We start from the raw sequence: 20,218 nt of genomic DNA on the forward strand, positions 1-20,218 counted from the left end.
CCATCTCCACCCCAACAAAGCCAGACAAATGATTTCGATTTGTCCTCTGCAGTCCGGGGGAAGAAGTTATCGATACAATCCGCCAAATGATGTCAAGGATTTGTCAGCAAAGCTTATGAATGACAAAAACAGCCCACCTCCTTCCCCTCCCCTTCCCAACCCCTCCTAACCTCAAAACACCTCTACTGCAGGCCAAGAAGATTGAGAGCCAGGAAACTTTATTGATTTCTTCTCCCTGCATCCTCACCCTCACCTTCTTAAATAGAAGCTCAAGCTACAAAGGCCAGAGCAGCAGCTTTTGTGTGCTAAAATGTGGCTAAAAGCTTTCTGGAAGGTTGAGGGAAGGGATTGAATTGGATATTGCATCTAATGCTGCCTCCAGCAGATGGGCTTTACAGCAGACTGAAGGGACGGAGCAGTGTTTGGCTGGCAAGATGGCTGGCTGCTTGTTTGACTGGCTGGCTGACATCTCTGCATCCCCTCCTTCCTTTAGCCGGGGTTGTTTGTGAAAAAGATCAGTGGGATGGTGGGTAAATAGATCAACTTTGTGCTGCTGACAAAAGAGGGTGTTGGAAGGGTAGTGGGCTGAGCTGAAGCCATTGAGAAGCGCTCTTACAAAAGGGTGTGATGCCAGAGATGGTATGTCTGGCTGAGGGAGGCTGTGCTAAAGGAGAGCTGCGATCACAGCAAGAATGGAGAACAAATAAGAAGAGGGAGGAGAAGCGTGGAGCACGTCAATGCCCAAAGTTGACATGTAATGAAAACGATCAAAAGAAGAGCAACGCTACAATGCACAAAAAAAAAAAATCACCTCAATTTATGGATACAGATGTCATTTAAGGGCCATTTTATGAAACTCAAACCTCACACAAACAGCCTGTTGGATGAATGTTTGAAACCCCTTCTCCAGTGATAGATTTAGCTGCTGTGAGCAACAATACTTATGACTTTTGCAAACATAGCTATCGTACACCTGGATTGGCTGCAGAGACGTGCAACAAGCAGCAGTGGGTACAGTTAAAGATAGAGTCGGTAGCTATTTCCTGAAAAATAAAATATAGACATAAACAAAGTTTATGTAGTAATACCATTTAATCACCAGTACTGGGCCTCGATACATGTCGGCTGATGATAATAATTTTTTCAAATTAACATCCAAAGATAGAGCTGATGATTACTGAAAAAGTAATGTGGCACATTAAAACCACAAACTCATTTTTTAAGCGAAACATAAATATGCACTCTTGCCTTCGCACAGCCTGGCATCAAATATAACAAGAAACAAGTAATCTGAAGCCGACTGAGACCTTTGATCGTCTACTCTGAGGCTTCAAACTTTATGGGAGTGCAATGTGAAGTTGCTTGAACATTTTTGAAATAATTGATAAAAGGGTAGTAACTGTGATATTGAACACAGAAGAAATCAAAAGTCCAGCACCTTTACAACTAAACTGCAGAGTCATAGTTTTTGATAAATCCTTTTCAGAAAACACCTTCCCTGCATCTTAAATTAAAAGGGACCCAAAGCCTTAAATTGAAAGCATAAAATATGTATTAAAGTCGTACAGTCTTGCCCTCGCTCACCAGCAAGCCTACTTGGCCTCGTCCTTTCTGCATGCAGGAGAACACACAAGGACTCCCATCTCCTGAGGTAAGCTCTTTGGCAAACATAGTGCTGATTAAAACAAACAGGACAGCGCGCCTCGCTGCTGGGGAGGACAGGGCAAACAGGGCTGGTGCAGCAGGAGGCCCGGAGATGGCATGAACCAGACTGCAGCGTAGAGAGCAGAGCAAAGACAAAGCTGCCTGTGAGACGTGTCAGCATCGAGGCTGGGAGGAGATCCTCGGTGCTGCATGGACTTCACGAGCAGCATCACAGATTTCAATTTTATCGTTTGCGTTTTAAGAAATCAGTTTTAAAAAATCTGCCTTCTCTGCGGTAAAAGGGAATTGAAGGTCATTTTGTTTGTTGGTCCAAAACAGAAAAATTACGTAAACAAACAAGGTGTACCTCCATCTGATTCTGTTGTAGTATATTCTTAGGGTGCTTTAATACCTGGATTGTTTGGAGAGGTTCTTTGCTCCCCACGTTTGTTGAACAAAATGAGTGAGACAAGGTGTTCTTGTTTCACTGACAATCCAACGCTGGAGGAGTTTATTTGAAGTGACGAATCAATCGCTGTGGCAGCAGGAACAAACAGTCGGTCGACACAATAGTAGATGTTTTCATGCCATAGTTATAGTTTAAGCAGTGGTAGCAGTATTAGTTGCTGGTAGCAATGGCAATAGTAGTAGTAGGTTAATAGTTATAGATGCAATATTTAAGGTACTAGGCAATTTCGATTACATGGCATGATGACATTTTATGGCTGAGGAGCCAGTGACCTGAAGGATGGTTTGCATGCTCTGTGTACAGAGGCTGTGGTCCGCAGGGCAAGAGGCCGGAAATTGGCTCCTTCTCCGCACAAGGTCAAGGCATTTGACCTCCTCACTGTAGACACACTCTGACTCACTGTGTTTGAAGGTTAACTAGCTCATATTCACTCGAGTTTTTGAAACATCCTACAATGCATAATGTGATCAGTATGTGTATTTGTTTGCCTATGCATGGAGAAAGAGAGGATGTGATGTAATGGCTTATCGGCAGTCCTGTGTTGGTGTGCTTTGGCCCACTTTACAATATTGGAATGTGAACACAAAAAGACCTTAGAGGGGGAAAAAAAAAAAAAAAAAAACAAGAATTAATCATGTTCTCATTTAATCAGAACAAAGCAAAAAACCTATATGAAAACACACCTTCTCTCCGGGCGTAACAAATATCTAAATAAAAATAATTTTAGACTTATTACCATAAGAAAGCAGAAAAAAGATGAACGACTTGGATGTAATGCAACTGCTTTGAAAGATCTGTAAAATGATTGAATTTTGTGTACTAGACTGTATACATGTATCAGACAAACAAACTATATACAATAAATACTGTAGAGTCTAAACTAAAGAAAGAAAAGGTTTATTACTGTTTTTGGTCCCACGACACATTTTCTTCCGAAGCATCAAAAGTACGTCTTTCACTGACTTTTCTTGCAACAGCATGCAAACTTCATCAAGAACATTTTGTTTTTACTTTTGAAAAGTGGTCTGAACCATATCCATTTTAATGAAAAATACGCAAACTGTATAATGCTTTAAACCTGATCTTGGGCAGGGTAGTTGTTAATATGTTTTATTTGTTTGTTTGTTTTTTTGTTCAGAGTTTATTTTCCTTCGGGATCAATAAAGTACCTATCTATCTATCTATCTATCTATTGATAATAAATCAAAACAATTTACATGGCATATAAAAAAAAAAAATCAAGAAAGTCAAGATTTATGGACAAACTCAATCTTTAAATTATCGGGAAGCTTGAGAATGATCTGTCAATAGCACTGGGTGTCAATATATTTTGGTACTAACATTTTGGTAAAACCAATTCATAGTTTGAAAAAGTCCATAAAAAGTTAGCATCAAAGCTTATATGAGACGATAACAGAAAACTGTAGATTTGAATTGTCACACTCGTCCCGACAGCTGCTTGCTGTTTGCATGCCTGAGAGATGAACCTGCACTTCCTGGTGGAGAAAGAGAATATCTGTCATGTCTCAGTGTTCTCAATGGTTTTAGTGTCAGCTTAAAAGAGCTCTGGATCCTGCCAAGAAGGAACGGATCTCCAGGCATTTAGGAAGCATGTGAAATCTCCCTCCATGTTCTCATTCTGGCCTAATTCAATTAGGCTCCTTTCCAAATGAGCCTGGGACTGCACTTCTTCCTCGCTTTTATTTTTTCTCCAAAGTGGAGCATCAGATGGCTGCCTTTGGTGTCAGGACTAAAACTTTCACCTCATCGCTTTGGCTTCGCCGTCTCGTCTCCGCACGCTAACACCCTGATAAGCATCAGATTCTGCAGCGGTCAGCCAGGATCCCATGACATCAGCTGGGCCAAAGAGTCAGCTGAGCATGCTCTGAAGTGCTCAGGAGGAGCTGTCTTTTTATCCATGCTGATGATGTCATGCTTATCACTATTTACCCCTCAGGACTAGACAGAGCCTTAGATGATGGACTGAAAAAACACCATTGAGCATGTCAAAAACAATACATTACAAAAGCCAGCAGCAATATTTGAAGAATTTCAACAATTCTTCAAAAACTCCAGCATAAAGTTTAACGTGGCCGTATCACGAAGGTCCATTTCTTTAAAAACAAAAAAAGGAAAGCCATTACAGTTAAAGAAGACGTTTTTTGCTTATTTCCTGAATCCAAACTCTTATTTCAAAGTAGACATGTTTTATTTATCTTTTTTCATTCATGTTTCCTGTTTTACTTTAGATGGAAAAATATTAGAAAATATGTTGACTTCTTGTTAACATTGTTAAAATCAAAGGTTTAGTCCAAGGTGAAGGTCAGAAGTCCTTTAGTTAACTGTGTTGCAAACATACTAACAGCATACTAACAATCAATATAATCAGCATATACTGTTTGAGTATGTAGAAGGCAATACGTTCTGTGGATTCAGACACAGCCAAAGACATTATTTGGGATCATGCTGGATGCGTGCAAAAACTGCTAAAGAATTAGCAGATGACTCTAATGACACTCTCCTTCCGTGAGATTTGATGAGTTGGATGTGATGGCTATTAGTGTGAAATGGTCTTTGTTGAGTGGAGGACTGTAGGCGGTGTGATAGTGAGCCTCAGCAGTAATCCCCACTGAGAGTGACATCCTGAGGAAAGCTACAAAATGCTGGAAGCCCCTCTGACCTTAGCTGACACCTTGAGTTGACCTTGGTTTGACTTTAGCGTGAAGTCCCTGAGCTTTCTAACAGCAGCCCAGCTCCATAACACACATCCTCTCATCCATCTCACTCCACTCTCCCCATTAAATATCCTCCCTCCTTCATATTTACAGAGGCTTACAAACGGGGCCAGGGCACATGGCTGCAGCTCCTCGGATACCCAATCTGTCTGCCACTTATCTGAGGGATTACTGCGGTGAGGGCCAGCTACCGCAGATTAGAGACAAAGGCCAAATTAAAACAGGGCCTATCAACAAACACCGGGACAACATGACAGGGAGGTGATCCAATTACACTGATAACCCAGCGATCCCTGCATGCTGCAGGAGACACTGGAACAAACAGAGGTAAACACACACACACACACACACACACACACACACACACACACAGTGAACACATGTCAATAGAGATGCAGACACATGCATGTAAACACACTGGCAAGTGTCAGTCAGGTGACAGACAGAGCTGCACTGAAATACAGCTGTGATAATAAAAAGGATTTGACATTGAAATACTCAGTTCATTATTGTCAGAGATAGAAGCATCTTTAATGCCACCCACAGCGCTCAGAGAGGACTAAAAAGGAGAAAGTGTTTTGGGATCCAGTGGGTAGAGAAAACCCTAAGACTGACGCCAGATAAACTTGTCCTAACACCTCCTTTTAAAGGGGATAATGATTAATTGATAAAGCTACATCTTTGATTACATGTTCTTATTATTTACAAATGAATTGCGTATGTGTTGTAAAAATAGTGCATCAGAAACAAACACAATTGCGATGATGGGCTTGTAAAAACGCAGAGATTTTGTTGCATTCTAATAAATCATCTACAATGTGCAAATGTGTGAGTAAAAATCATAATCAATTCTTATGGTAGTATAAATGAGATATACAAGATATATAGTTTTAAAAAAAGTATTATTTTGGCTTTTTGTGGCTTTATTGAAAGAAGCCACAGGTTGGAGTCAATCCCAGGCCACTCGCTCGGAGGACAATAACCTCCATGCATGGGGCACGTGCACCAACCACTGCACCACCATTACACCTATATTTATATTTTTTAACCATTATTTTAGCAGGGAAGGACCCATTGAGACCGAGGTCACTTACAACCTGCAGCAATACAAGTAAACAAAAAGAACCCATATAAAGCCATGAACACAGTGAAAACACATTTTCTCACAAACATTTTCATAAAAACTGTGTCCCTGTGCAGTTACATACAAGGCACCACAAAGAAAAAAAAAAACACCCAAGGCACAAGAGTAGAGGAAAATATGAAACCACAGGAGAGCCAGAGCTACACAAGGCATGAGGTTAGGAGAGATGCTTTATCTTTGCTGCATGTTACTTCTCGGCCTGTCGCATGTTGAACAGCACTTCCTTTGTTTTCCTTTTTGAGGACCTTACCCAGAGCTTCCCAACAAACTGAGCAGATACTGTAAGGTGACGTGACAAAAGGCTCCTGACCATTGTCGACCAGACAATCACAACTGCACATCTCCAGAGCAGATGTGTTGGCTGCAGAGGACATTATGCAGCAAGTGAAACGTCTGAGTGGTGACACTACTGCTGCCTCTATAGGTGAGAGGGGTGAGACGACACCTGCACTTATCTTTCCCTCATGGTCATAATGAGCTCAGAGTTTATCAGAAAGAAGTCTGGGCAAAGCTCTCACATTCATAGTGAGCATGAATCTTACTCAGCTCTGCCGTACTATACACAACAAAGTGTAGCAGGACCACACCTTATCAAGTAACGTTAACACCATACATCACTGCATTTTGGGAATATATTCCACATAACTGTCAGTAATTCCAAAGTGGGCTGACAACATGCTCAAAGGACCTTTTATTTGTCTCAGGAATGCCGATGTCTGTAAAACATCTCCATTTCTTCTGGAAGTAAGTTGAACCCTCAAACTCTCAAATATGATGCTTAAGAGGCAAACAGAGGATCCAGTCGTGTTCTACTAGAATTTAAGTGCACAACATTGAGACACTGGAGGACGCACTTTTTTTTTAATTCTGGAGATGTGTTGATATAATACCAAAACAAAGGCACACAAAGGATCATCAGCGCACAAAATGTTCATAGAGACCAAGATACAAATGTGATAAAAAGAAGTCAGAGACAGGATCAGCATAGATGACAGATAGAAGGGAAACTAAAAATAGCATGATGTGAGATAATAGATAATACAGTGTCAAATAAGCACATGACAGTAATTTATAACGCAGAGCTCCTTAAAAATGAAATAAATTGTCTTTGCAGGTTTTTTTCTGTAATGACAGTGTCATATCTTTGACTCCTACTCTAATGGAAAAGCCACAATCCAGGAACTAACTAGGAAGTGAGTGACAAGAAAGTATGAGCTCACCATGGCCCCGATGCTGCCCTCAGTGCCGGCAGCAGACAGCCGCCATCCTCCGACTCTCCTCTCGGCGAATCGCAGGCCAGCTCATTACCGCCACAGCCCCATTGTGTTAATTGAAGCCGCGCTAACTACACTGTTCCTCCCGCTCTATAAAAGCAGAAGACTCGTCAGCCTCTCTGGCCGCTTCTCCCTCCAGCTACACAGGTAATTGAATTGTGGCAGGTCTCTCAGTAAGCTGGCTTGTTTTAATAACTTCACTAGATTATGTTTAATAAGTGTGCCTTAAACGCTCTTTTCGGCAGGCCGGGAGGATGAGGAAGGTCAAATGTGATAATAGAAATGAGGGAAGGGGCCATTTCCTATGCCCTGCTCGGGGGCCAGATGTAATCACTGCAGCCTATCACCTTGTCTGTACAGTGTGAGGTTCAACTGAGGGCCACAGTGCTGGAAACTATAGAGTTAATGTGGATCAGCTCCAATACAGAGATGAAGTCATAGAGAATAAGAAAAAAAGTAGACGCTGATTCTGAAGCGTCCCTCATCTGTTTGTCTATTATCACACCAGTTGTCATATCGGCTGCTGAGTAAACATGCAGCTCCAACGCTTTCATGACAAGTTGTCACTGGGATGTTCAACCGGAGATCCTAAAGGACTCTTTTGCATATCAAAGAACTGAAAGATCTTTTTTTTTTTTCATTTAGCTTGTTTGGAAATCTTAAATTTTACATAAAACATTGTAATGTCACATTTACTTTACTTCTTTTTACGTGTATGCCGTAAGAGTTCTTTGTGGCAGTTTGTTAGTCCAACAAAACAAAATCCTCAAAATCAAACAATAAGAACGAATAACAATTGTAAGGCATAAGCACATCTGTGATTATTAGATCAAAGTTAGTCGAGGGTTTGAGTTTCTTTCTGTCTCCATGTTTTTTTCTTTAGTTTTCCTAAAGGTTTTTTCAGCTGTGATTGTTTGGACTGACACTGTGCATTTTAAGGTCATCCAAAAGTTCACAGGTTCAGAGATCAGACTGGGGTTGAATCTTATCAGTCTGGACTGATGGTTTGGTTTCACTGATAGCTTAATGTGTCGGCTTCAACAGCTTGGCCAGACTCAGACCAGTAGAGGCTGCGCCGATAGGTCAAAAGTCACGCTGCTGAACAAATTAGAGATAAGGGAGCAAAACAAGGTGCTCTGTTCCAAGTTGGCTCTAACTTTGAGGTGTCTAAGATGAGACAGACAGACACAAAGTTAACGTTTCGAAAGAGGAAGCATGGTGGTGTGATGTCCTAAGCAGACAGGAAGAAAAAAGAGACTCTCGGGGAAGCCAGATGTTGGGACAGAGGGGGAGACAGGCTGCAGATAGAGATGCATGAGGAATGGAAGTGAGCTGATCAGCAGTCAGCAGGGCTGTGTGGGCAACACCAACAGCAGCTCCACTGTCACACAGACGCCTATTTGCATAATATTGTGTGTTGTCAGAGGAGTGACGGCTAGTGCAGGTAGTTATCTGCAGGAGCAGGGGTGTACATGCTACTCTGTGTGTCTGTCTGGTTCAGTGTATGTGTGTGTGTGTTTGTGTGCCTGTCTGTGTGTGTGCGTGAGCATGTCTGCTCTGGCCGCCGCTTCCCGTCACCTTGCTGGACAGGTGGCATCCCCTAGCCCTGTGATTAGTGTGTCAATGTCTTAACATGTCGATGGGAGCGCCTCTGCAGGCATCTACATTCATATATAAATGTAAATTCAACCTGCTTCCCCGTCCATCCTCGCAGCTTCACACACCTGCACCATGTCGTCTCTGACAGTTTAGGATTGATTTGTCCGCTTCCCATCCTCAGAGACAGCGGCAGAAAGAGCGCCGGGATCGCTCCGGACACCAGCAGACAATCACAAGACGCCACAAATCGTCAGCACAGATGGGGGAGGCGGGGGTGGAAATGACACTCACAAAATGTCCCAATCAAGAAAAGTTTGTATGAAAGCCATCTGGGAAACTTTTGACCCCTTATTTTTTCTTTCATATTCTAATGACGCATGTCTGAGGATGAGTCCTCATCAGGGATCGGAGGGAAATGACAGCCCTCATCAGATTCTAGGAGTGACTACGTTGTCAAGCTACACACTGATTTGGGATTGGGTTTGGATTGTGGGGTAACACACTTCAAGTGGTCAGAGGCACTGCTGATTTTTTTTTTCTTCTGGGGGAAAAGAAGGATGATTTTTGGAAAATATAAGTTCTGAGGCCTCTAGTTTCAAATTTGTGTTGCCAACTGGAAAGAACCAGATGTTCACTTTCTTTGAGCAAAATTTGACTTGGAATAAATTGAATATAGTAACAAAAAAATCAAATGCAAACAAAGAAATCAGCTTTTGATTTGTAGCCATAAATAAACACTAAATGTAAATCAGTGAACTTTAAGGTGGTGTTTGCAGTTGTGAAGTGGTTCCTGTTTGTAAGTGGAAGCATGAAGTTGGTTTTGATATTTTGTTCATATGAAGTATATCGCTGATTTATCACATTTTTAGCACAAGATGTTTTCGGCCAATTTGTTTTTTTTTTTAGCATATAACTGAATTTAGACAAGCTTCGTGTTTCACAAGATTCAGACTTAAAATTTTGATTTCATGATTAAGATAATTTGGGTTCATCTTGTTGGAATTTTAAGTCTGAGATAATATATATATATATATATATATATATATATATATATATATATATAGTCTAAGAGAGGTTTACATCAGGTTTATGGCCATTTTGGATGGATTACAGGCTTACACACACACACACACACACACACACACACAAACACACACACACACACACACTATAAATAGTTTGCAATGGTTTTAGTTTGGATGAGCATATGAATTACCAGCATGGTACACATGTACTGACTGAATCTGTTGGTGGATCACTTGGAGGTGTTATAGCAAAAACTAAACAGCTGGGAAATCCGGGATATGTTACTTACTCCAAAGTGATCCATACCTGTGTTTGTCCAGTCATGGACTATATGGCAGGAATATGGGGCTCTAAGGTTCACGTGAAAGGAGACAGAACAGAGCAATATGATACTTCCTGGGAGTTCACAAATTTGCTCCTGTCCGAGCAATAATGACAGACTTGGGATGGGAGCCAAGTGAAAGTAGGTGGAAAGGTTGCATGTTGGCTTTATGGAACAGATTGATAAAAATCCCACACAACCGTGTTGCCAAGAACATTTTCAAAGGAGGGGGGGAGGACGCGACTGTTAAAGGTGCATGGGCAAGTGGAGTGCAGGATACATTATCAGATATTGGGGCTCCTCACCTTTTCCAAAATATAGACAGTGAATATACTCCGCTAAGGAAAGTTTATCAGACACATATCAAGGTAAATGGTCACAGGAGATACTATATAAACCAAAATTAAGAACGTATAGTTTGATTAAGTTGTTGAGTTGTTATAGGAATGAAAAATATGTGTGTGCTCCTCTATAAAAAAACAGAGATCACTGTGCGCTCAGCTCCGCTCTGGAATCTGGCCCCTGCACCTGGAAACAGGATGTTACCGGGGGTCTCAGAGGAAGAAAGACTCTGTGATTATTGCAACATCGATGTTTAGAATGAGTTCCATTTTGTGTTGTATTGCCCATTGTATCATGAGTTGCGTCAGAAGTTGTTTGACAGGTGTAAAACTGTTCAATTAATGTGGATGAATGACGCAGACAGACTACAACGGTTCTTTGATTAAAAGGTATTCGCCCTGTCTGAATATCTAATTGAGACAATATGTCTGTTGTTCTCTTTTTGTGATATCACCGGCAGGAAGGGAATGCTATAATTTTGTACAGTTTCATGGTGTCTTATAACCTCAAAAGGGATGGGTCCTATGGACATGACACAATAATAATAAAAAAAATGCATTCATTCATTCACACACACAGACACACGCAGTCAGTAGAGACAAGAGGATGAGTCTGGGTGGAGGGAGGCAGTCAGGGTTAGTACAGAGTGATTAAGGCTGACCTTGTGGCCCTGGTGTTTGGGGGTGGTGGGCAGATGAGTTGGAGGTCGGGGTTGCACCAGGTGTCAGTGAGGTACAAGTCAGGAGATGAAACTGGCTTGACCTCTTGCTGCCACCAACCTGGACACACATGCTGCTTTAGATGGGACCGCTTCTGAGATTGCAGCTTTTCACCAGAAGATCCCTCCTCTGTCTGTGTAAGGCCAGCATGTGTCTGCACCTACTGGAGATAAAAAATGTGCATCAAAAATCTACTAACAGTGACTGTACGGTGTATATACGTGTGTGTGTGGATTGTTTTTCCTTTTAAGACAGTTTAAATGCTGTTTTTTTTTTTTAACCTCACACCACTATTAGGATCTGAATACAGCATTGTATTTGATCATATTAAAGCTTTTTTTTGTCCTTCTTCAAAACTAAATATACCTGAGCGGAATGAAACAAGTCTAAAAGTTTATTTCTCAGACCTTCTTCTGTGTGTATTCCCTTTGGCTGAATTCAGACTCAACACTGTGGTTAATGGACTTCAGCTTGTGGCACTTCTCTACTCTTCTGAATACTTTATATGTGTAAATTTACACTAAATGACACACCTACACCTTCACACACTGATGGCAGAGGCTGCTCAGTAAAGTGTCCATCAGTATTAACCCATAGCAACCACACACATTTAAACGCTGCTGATGAAGCAGTGGGAGCAACTCAGGGCTCAGTGGGACACATGGGACACGGGACTTTCACTATCCACTTTACCTTAACCCCGTAAAAACATCACATGGTTAAGGAAAGGTGTTAGGAGAATTCATAAAGGACTGAGCGATCGCAGGAATCAGGAGGAGCTTTCTGCCAGAGAGGCAGGAAACAAAACAAGACTGAATAACTACAAAATAAATGAAGACACACCGCAGACACAGAACTATAATATAAATCAGGAAACACTTAAGACTGAACTAAGAAACACACAAGGGAAGCACTATGACCAGAGATGACAAAATAATACAGGAACCACTAAAACATCAAAGTAGAAAATATGAACACAAGTAAAACAGGCAACACTAGAACTCAAAACTCTGAAGTAAAAAATAAACAAAATCAAACCATGACAAATTTCCTTTCTTCCTGTATTTAAATTGTAGATTGTCTTTCACGTATTTTAACTGACTGAAAATTTAATGTTTATTGCTACAATTAACCACTTTTAATGGTTGTCAGACAGTCAGTTTTTAAGAAGAAAACATCCACTCACCCTCGCACACACTTTCAGCAAGCACTCTGTGTGTGTGTGTGTGTGTGTGTGTGTGTGCGTGTGCGTGTGTGTGTAGGTGTGTGTAGGTGTGTGTGTGTGTGTAAGCCACTACAGCCACACCAATTAAAAAACATGGGCAGGGAAGAGAAATGTGCAGGTTTTTCCTCAGAGACTGGAGTCAATACAAACACCAAATGACACGCTGATGCAGGCAAGGTGCTCACTGAACTGCAGCACATGCACACACAAATACACACACACACACAAAAACACACACACATGAATGACCACACAAACAAACCAGTCAGCAAAACAAGTTGAACACACAGAAACACAGACAGAATCTCTCAGACGAGATAGAAAAAAGCTCATCAAGTGTGTTTTTATTTTTTTGTCTTTTTTTTTTTTTTTAATCTTTTCTTCTGCATCTTGTGACCGGCCTAATTGAGTTGTAAATCATCAAAATAACAAGTTGATTTCATACTGAGATGTCAGAACATTTTCTTGACAAAGCCGGGGAGCGGCATAATTACAGAGGAAATTAAAAAATGTGCCCAAATGTGCTGCTGCAAACAGAAACAGCAAACATATTACATTCCCCCTGCAGGCTACATCAACACGAACGGTACAGTACGCTGCATTCAATAATAATGCATTTAATTAGCTATTGCATTCTTCACTAGCTTCTTTGAACGGGTTAAGAAATGGTTTAATTAGAGAGGAATATAAAAATACATTTACGATTATTTTTCTCTGCAAAGTGTGTGTGCTTTCCAGAGTATTGATGGGAGCAGATGGTATCGGCAAGCTGCATCCGCGACAGGCGGTGAACTGAGGTTGTGTGTGTGTGTGCGTGTGTGTGTGTGTGACGGGGCTAGTTTCAATTCATACTCTCGCTGCACCTTTGATAGTCAAGTGGATTACACCTTGTGTTCAAACAGAAAGGGAGGAAAGAAAAGCGGCAGAACACAAAATGGAATTAGGAGACTGCTTATAGGCCCTGATTCATTTATTGTTAACTCCTTCCAGTTCATTAAGTCTAATCCCTGTTAGGATGGCGAGTAACAGAGGGCCTGAATGGGCCCAGGCCGGCTGGGGGGGGTGGCATGTGCGCCTATTGTGGTTGTCTCTTGGGTTAATCCTAGTCCCCGTGGTGTGTTTCTGTGTGTGTGAGATGGGGGAGAAAAAGGGAGTCAGCTGGACAAGGGGGTGATGATGGTTTCTCCTCCCGCTGGGTGCCAGTGCTGTGTCTCGGGCGGGTGTTGGGTCCCACCCTCCACCCTGAGGGTTTCTTTTTAGCCCCCCGAGTCCCAGTGACAAGCGTGAAGCAGCTCTTTCCTTTTGTGAATCAATCTGGCGGGGCTCTGCGCGCCTCGCCTGGCCAGACTCACACACACACAGGGTCACCGATGGCTGTGTTAATACAGATGTACATGCCAATAAGGCCTCTTAATCAGTACACAAGAGGGAGAGATTGACTTTTAAAGAAGACATACGGCCCTGCTTTCTTTCAGCCCCAGTGGAGCCGTTCGCTCTGTGCCGTGCTGACTCTTTTAATTTTCCCTGTATGGCTGACTCCGGCCATGCTCCGGATCCGCACACACACTGAGAAAAAAAAGGGAGAAAAAAAAAACAAGTCGAAGTGACAAAAACTGTAAACAAAGGTTTTTGTTTTTTTTTGGCTGCAAATTTCTTTGAAAGTGGCAATCGAGGCGCTAGAAAAACATCAGCAAGGAATTAGAAAAGAATGAGACTGAAAAGTAGATCACATAGGAAATGCATGGGAAGAAGTTGAGATCAATAAGTAGTTAAAGAAAGAAGAAAAACATGACATCACTAAAACATTTTGTTCTGGGTTTGAACTATAATTTAGAATATTTGACTTTATTATCTTCGACAGTTTAACATTTTCCCATGATTGTGTTCTCAACTCTTTCCACATTTGAACATTATAATTAATACTTTTAATGAAATAATGTTTCTCGACACCTAAACTTTAATATAAACCAGAATATGAAATCTATCTAGTTTTTAACATTTGTATTCTTCATGTATTGGATTTTATTTGTTCTTCTCCTGAGGTCTTGTCTTTTTACTAAAGCACTAAAAACCACGATTGCTACTTTTTTATTTTTTTCCTTAACTTAATAAATTGTTAACTTTTTTTTGTTTGTTTTAAAAGGCTTTATCTAGTCATTACTTTAAAGAATTAAACAAATAACAAAAAAACCAAGAAGAGTCTTGAGCATTTTCTTCCTGTAATAAAATAACAGTAAGTCAAACAGTTGCCTTTTATTTAAGAGAAGGTTAATACCTTTACATTGTTGTGGCCTTAAATGAGAGTTTAAGGGTTATGCCTGGTGTGAAAATATTTCAGTAGAATAAATGTATGTTTCATAAGTACCGCAGTATAATTGGCTTATAATTACACCCACTGTACCATTAGAAGGCCCTTCATAACAAACTGTGGTTATTGGAAACTCTGTCATGTGAAGATTAGAGAGGCATGCAAACATTGTATCGGGCTTTTTCCACTCAGCACCGGAACGTTTTCTTACAAGTTTTAATACAAGTTATCAATAACGACAGAAATGTGAATCCCTCTGAACTGATGGGCATCAATCATGTTGACTGTAATGTACGAGTGACTGAAATTGACAAAAGGTATGCAGGATGTTCGTTCTCTGAACACAGACAACATTTGATTTTTCAGTTAATGTGTCTGAATAATTCCCTGTGAGATGGGTCATGTAAATGACCTGACATGAAAATCAAAATATCGGTTCATTCATTCATTATATGCTCAATAGAAACAGCTCTCACCCCCCCTTTCAGCATAGCTCCAGGTCTCATCAGACAGAATACACAAGAACACGCTTTAAGATGTTCAGGACAAACCTCGCTTGATGCAGTTATATTTGCACAGCACTGACTGCTGCAAGAGGGAAAGTACAAGTACTGTATCTGTAATGGTCACTTTAAGAAAGCATGACACCTAATAGTTCACTTAGCAAGAAATAAGCCCTGTTTACACCTGTGCTCCACCTGCATGGTTCAGTCTCAACAACACTGAACAGATAAGGGTTAGGGTTAGGGTTAACCCTAACCCTTAGGGTTAGGGTTAACCCTAACCCTAACCCTAACCCGAACTACACAGTAAACACCAACTGCAGGAAATAGTATGACCACATACAGTAAGAGGAAACAAAGTGAGCAGACAGTTCCTTCAGTGTTGCTCAGGACATGTCTGTGTACACATCACTAAAACATGTTGCCTTATGCTGCCAAACCTACGTAACGAAACGTGGTTTAAGCTACGGTTCAAAAGGGCAAAATGTCATGGAGGCATTTTTCTATGCGCGGTCACATAGTTGTTAGTGAACAGCAGGTGCAGCAGTTATTGGGGATAAATCACTAACCATGTACACTAGGTAGTACGGACTGGCTGGTGTACACTCAGGGAGGGACATTGTAACCAGGCTTTCATACACACTTGTGGTTAGGGACTTGTACATGTTTTGAAAAACAGGGAGAATGACTTGTTGGACACCTGTTGGACACTTTTGCTTCGATGACTGGCACCTCTGGGTGATGCTGTCTGATATTCATAAGCATGTTTGATGTGTTTCCAATGACATACTGCATTGCAAACCGGAAGGTTACGACACACATAATTTAAAGAAGCAGGCAGCTAGCTCCACTATGTCAGGTTGCTGACATATATTACCCTTTTTTTTTGCGTCTGCTTGTTTCTTTTGTTGGGAGCATTACCGCCACCTGTATTGGTGAGTAGATTTTCCTTTTTTCCACTCATATTACCAAACTGTCACTATGCAAATTGTGATTGTTCAGGACAAACAGGCATACCGGTAAAGGCCAATTAATGCGTATTGGGACTGTTGACACATGGACTTAAAACGATACGCTGATGATGGGATCGGACAGGATGCATGTTAATGACAGGTAATATAAACAGAGCTTAAGAATATGTACGGTGTACATCCAAATAAATGTACATCTATACATTATGTTGCTACCTTATTTAAGAAATGTAACGTGTAATATCCTAACATGTGCACAGTATCAGTATTGCATGTCTTTGAGCTTTTGCACATGTAAGTAATATTGAGTGAATTGTTCATGCATACATTTTTCATCGTGACTTTTGTTATCATTTTACTCATCAGCTTCACAGAAGTGCCCAACAGCCAACCCATTGATCCTGCGATTGTAGTTGGCTCTTGTAGTTATGAATAGATGAAAACATGTTATTGCTGCAGTGTCAGGCTTCAGTAGTTTAAAACATTTACGTCCAGTCCTCCACAGCACCGTTGCTATGCTTTGTCCAGAACACAGCTTGTGTGCCATCTGGAAATAAGGATTCATTTGAAACAATTTCAAGTTCAAACCATGATCACTCTGTCCATGGTGCTGAAATATGCCCCCGCTAAACATTGTCATTTAAAGCTTTTAGACTCAATTGCTGACAAACATTAAAGACAAAGTTTATAATATTAGTTGTTTACCAAAACAAATAACTGGTTGTATTTACATTTACAAAAAAGGGCACTGTAAACAATTAAATAAATAAATACTATATTTGAAAACATGTAATGCACAGAAGAGACATTACCTGAGAAAATAAAGATATACATATATTGTATATAACCAAAGAGGTAGAGATGTTTATTGTCAGTAAGTATACAATTGTAGTTGCAGGAAAATATTTTAGGACATTAACTCTAAGAGAACTAGATGTATCAGTGGATAGCTGATACATACATTAACAGGAGATACCATAATAATAGTTACAAGGATACACTCTAATAAACCTGCAAACACACTTACCAGACTGATCTTATGTTTCGTAGAAATGTTTTATTAGTTTCCCAGAGATACACATCATGAGTTGCTGTGAGTCCTGGAGCAGTTTACAAAAAGCTGCAGACAGCTGAGAGAACGAGAACACAGCTTCTGTAATCAAAAGTCTTAATTCATTACTTCGCTGAAGGGAATGCAATTGGTATGGACACTGAGGGAAAAAAGTGTCCTGAGGCAAACTAATCAAGAAAGAACTATGGTACCACGTTGATACAAATGCCTCTGCATCACAATGAATCAAGTTGGACAATAGGGCCACAATGGCCCCTAGATTAGCGTCTATTACTGGGATGCATTAGTGCCTCACACCCGTACCAAAGTACTCGTTTAACACCGTTCAAGGGGCGGACCAGAAATCCCCAAGTTTCTAAATTGGAATTTCATTCCCCCAGGTACTTCTGCTCATATGAGAAAAGTTGGAATGCATTTGATCTGTCCTAATTTCAATTAATTAGCGACAATGGTTGCTCGGGGAGTCCCACAGGGCAGAGGGAAAAATGGGCTGAAGGGAAGCGAGCGTCAGAAAAGTGATGGGAGAAGTGGCATCAATAAACTGTTAGAGACTCATTAGCAGGCTAAATGGCTCTCCCAAAGTCACGACACTTTAACACGGGACCTGGCGCCTAATTACTGGCCCCAGTATCCATTACAGACCCCTCCTCGGCCCCCCTCCCCACATTCCTCTCTCTTTCTATTCCACCCATCTCGGCCACAGTGGAATCGGCCGGTTAATGATTGCTCCACAGAGCGAGATTAGAGGGCCATTGTGGTGGGGCTGAGTGCGAGTGTGGGCAGCCAACACGAGGAAGTGAATGAGTAAGTTGGTGTCTCAGTTGATTAAAGCTTTCAGGGTTGTTGAAGCACCAGCTCGAGTTAACCTCTTGAACTTCTGCAGGAACCACCTGTGGTGCATCATTACAAACGCATGCATGGCTGACCGTTCTTCATACAAGTGGCTGTATTAAAAGCAATTTGAACTGTCTAAATTGCACAGTAAGTTGAAACCATTGATGCTATCTATCGTTATAAAAACAGTGATTATTAAAAATGTTACGTTTACATTACAACCTCAAATTTAACACGTTATATTCAGAGATGATTAAAGTAGGAAAACATTTGGATTAGATTTGAGGCTCTGTCTTGTGCTTACATGTTTTTTTTTACATAAAACTGTGTTTAACTAATGTTACAATTTAATTAAAGTTACACTCTCCATACCTATCAGAAATCACATTCCAAATCAAGGTATAGGTATCAGTATCAGGTGTCAAAATGAATCATTACTCTCATTTAAGCCGGAGTAGGGATAAAGCTCATAAGAGAAAATGCTGACAAAGACAAGGTGGATCATAGAAGAAGAGGCTTTACAATGAGACCCCATCTACAGTACAGGGAGCAAGGTGATGGTGTTGGGGGGGGGGGGGGGGGGGGGGGGGGAACCGATCTCATCTCATGTCCTCTCTCATGCTCTCTGAATGGGGTCCTAATTGGCAAGACTGTGTGAATAGGCAGCTGGCCGAGGAGTGCCTGTACAAAAGAAACACACAGTGAGACGGTGCTGAAGATGAGGCCTTCTCTATTCACAACCTCTACCCTCCGAACTACAAAAAAAAAAAAAAAAAAAGAGCTGAGGAGAGAATAAGAGAAAGAAAGGCAGGGGTATAGATGGAGTTTGGGGCGGGAGGGGGTAAGGTGGGTCATGCAACAACAGAGAGGAGTGGAGTGGAAATCGACAAAACAGAGAGGGAGAGGAAAGGAGATAGAGCGAGCAGATGAGAAATAGAAGGTAATCACAGGAGATTATCTTCTTGTGATGGAGGCAGAGCTGCAAGGATAAGTAGGCTATCCTGAGGAGGACCATCCCAAACCGGTCAATAAAGACCCATGTCTGCAGCCCTGATACAGGCGGGTGGGAATGGGTGGGGTGAAGATGGTGCTGAAGGGCCAGTTTGGGTAGTAAGGGGCCAAAAGTGGTCCTCATGTGTCAAGGCAGTAACACTTTGGGGGGGGGGGGGGGGGGGGATGTGGGCTTTGATTTCACGGCATGTGTTTCAGTTCCCACACACATACAAAAGAGGAAGGGGCTGCACAGGTTGTGATGTGTGAGGGGTCAATTTGAGACTGTCTTCTACGGGGAAAGAAAAAAAAAATCAGCCGACACTTAAAAAGACACAGTACGTTCACGTTTTCTGAAAAGTTAACTCTACCTGTGAGCTGAAAATGTTTTTTCAGAAGCACGCAAGAAAATGTAGTGAGATATTGTCAGAACAGAAAATAATTAAGATGTAGTTGTGTAGGGTTTGTCACAGGTATCTCTAACAAAATTACATAAAATGCAGGATGAGCACAGGTTTTGCGTGGTCAGACGAGTGGGCACACTGTATACAGAGGCAACAGTCCTTGTTGGGCGGCACAGTGGTGCAGTGGTTGGGACTGTCTCCTTACAGCAAGAAGGTATGAGGTTTGGAATCACCTGTTCTGTGTGGACTTTGCATGTTCTCCCTGTGTTGGCCCTCCTCTGGGTACAGCAGCTTCTTCCCACAGTCCAAAGACATTCTTGTTAATTCTAGGTTAATTAATGACAGTAGGTTTGAATGTCAGGATGGATATCAATGTTGTCCCACCTCCCATTCTTGAATTTTTATGAATATTTCCTGCTGCAAATTTTCAGGATGTTTTCGTCCGATGCATATGTGAAACAAGCATATTTCTGTCCAATGTATAAAGACTAAAAAAGCCCTCCCAAAAATGCGGGGAAAGCCAAATGATGGCAGTCCAAAATGTATGACTTTCTCAGTGTGTGTGTTTCTCTAAATATTCATTTGTTTTTGTTTTATTGCCATTAGCACTAAAACTCTGCAGACGCAGTGATGCTGA

General features: G+C 41.3%; 1 long non-coding RNA gene across 2 annotated transcripts in view; it reads right to left on the minus strand.

Moving 5' to 3' along the window:
* Positions 1-11,224: 11,224 nt before the first annotated feature.
* LOC306830928 overlaps positions 11,225-20,218 on the minus strand; it is a 131,751-nt gene continuing 122,757 nt past the window's right edge. For both annotated transcript variants that reach the window (XR_013780031.1, XR_013780032.1), the window contains one exon: positions 11,225-11,437. This is a non-coding gene — a long non-coding RNA (uncharacterized lncRNA). The remainder of the gene's footprint in view (positions 11,438-20,218) is intronic.

The sequence above is a fragment of the Symphodus melops genome (genome assembly GCF_947650265.1).
Source record: "Symphodus melops genome assembly, chromosome: 10".
NCBI classification, from domain to species: Eukaryota; Metazoa; Chordata; class Actinopteri; order Labriformes; family Labridae; genus Symphodus; species Symphodus melops.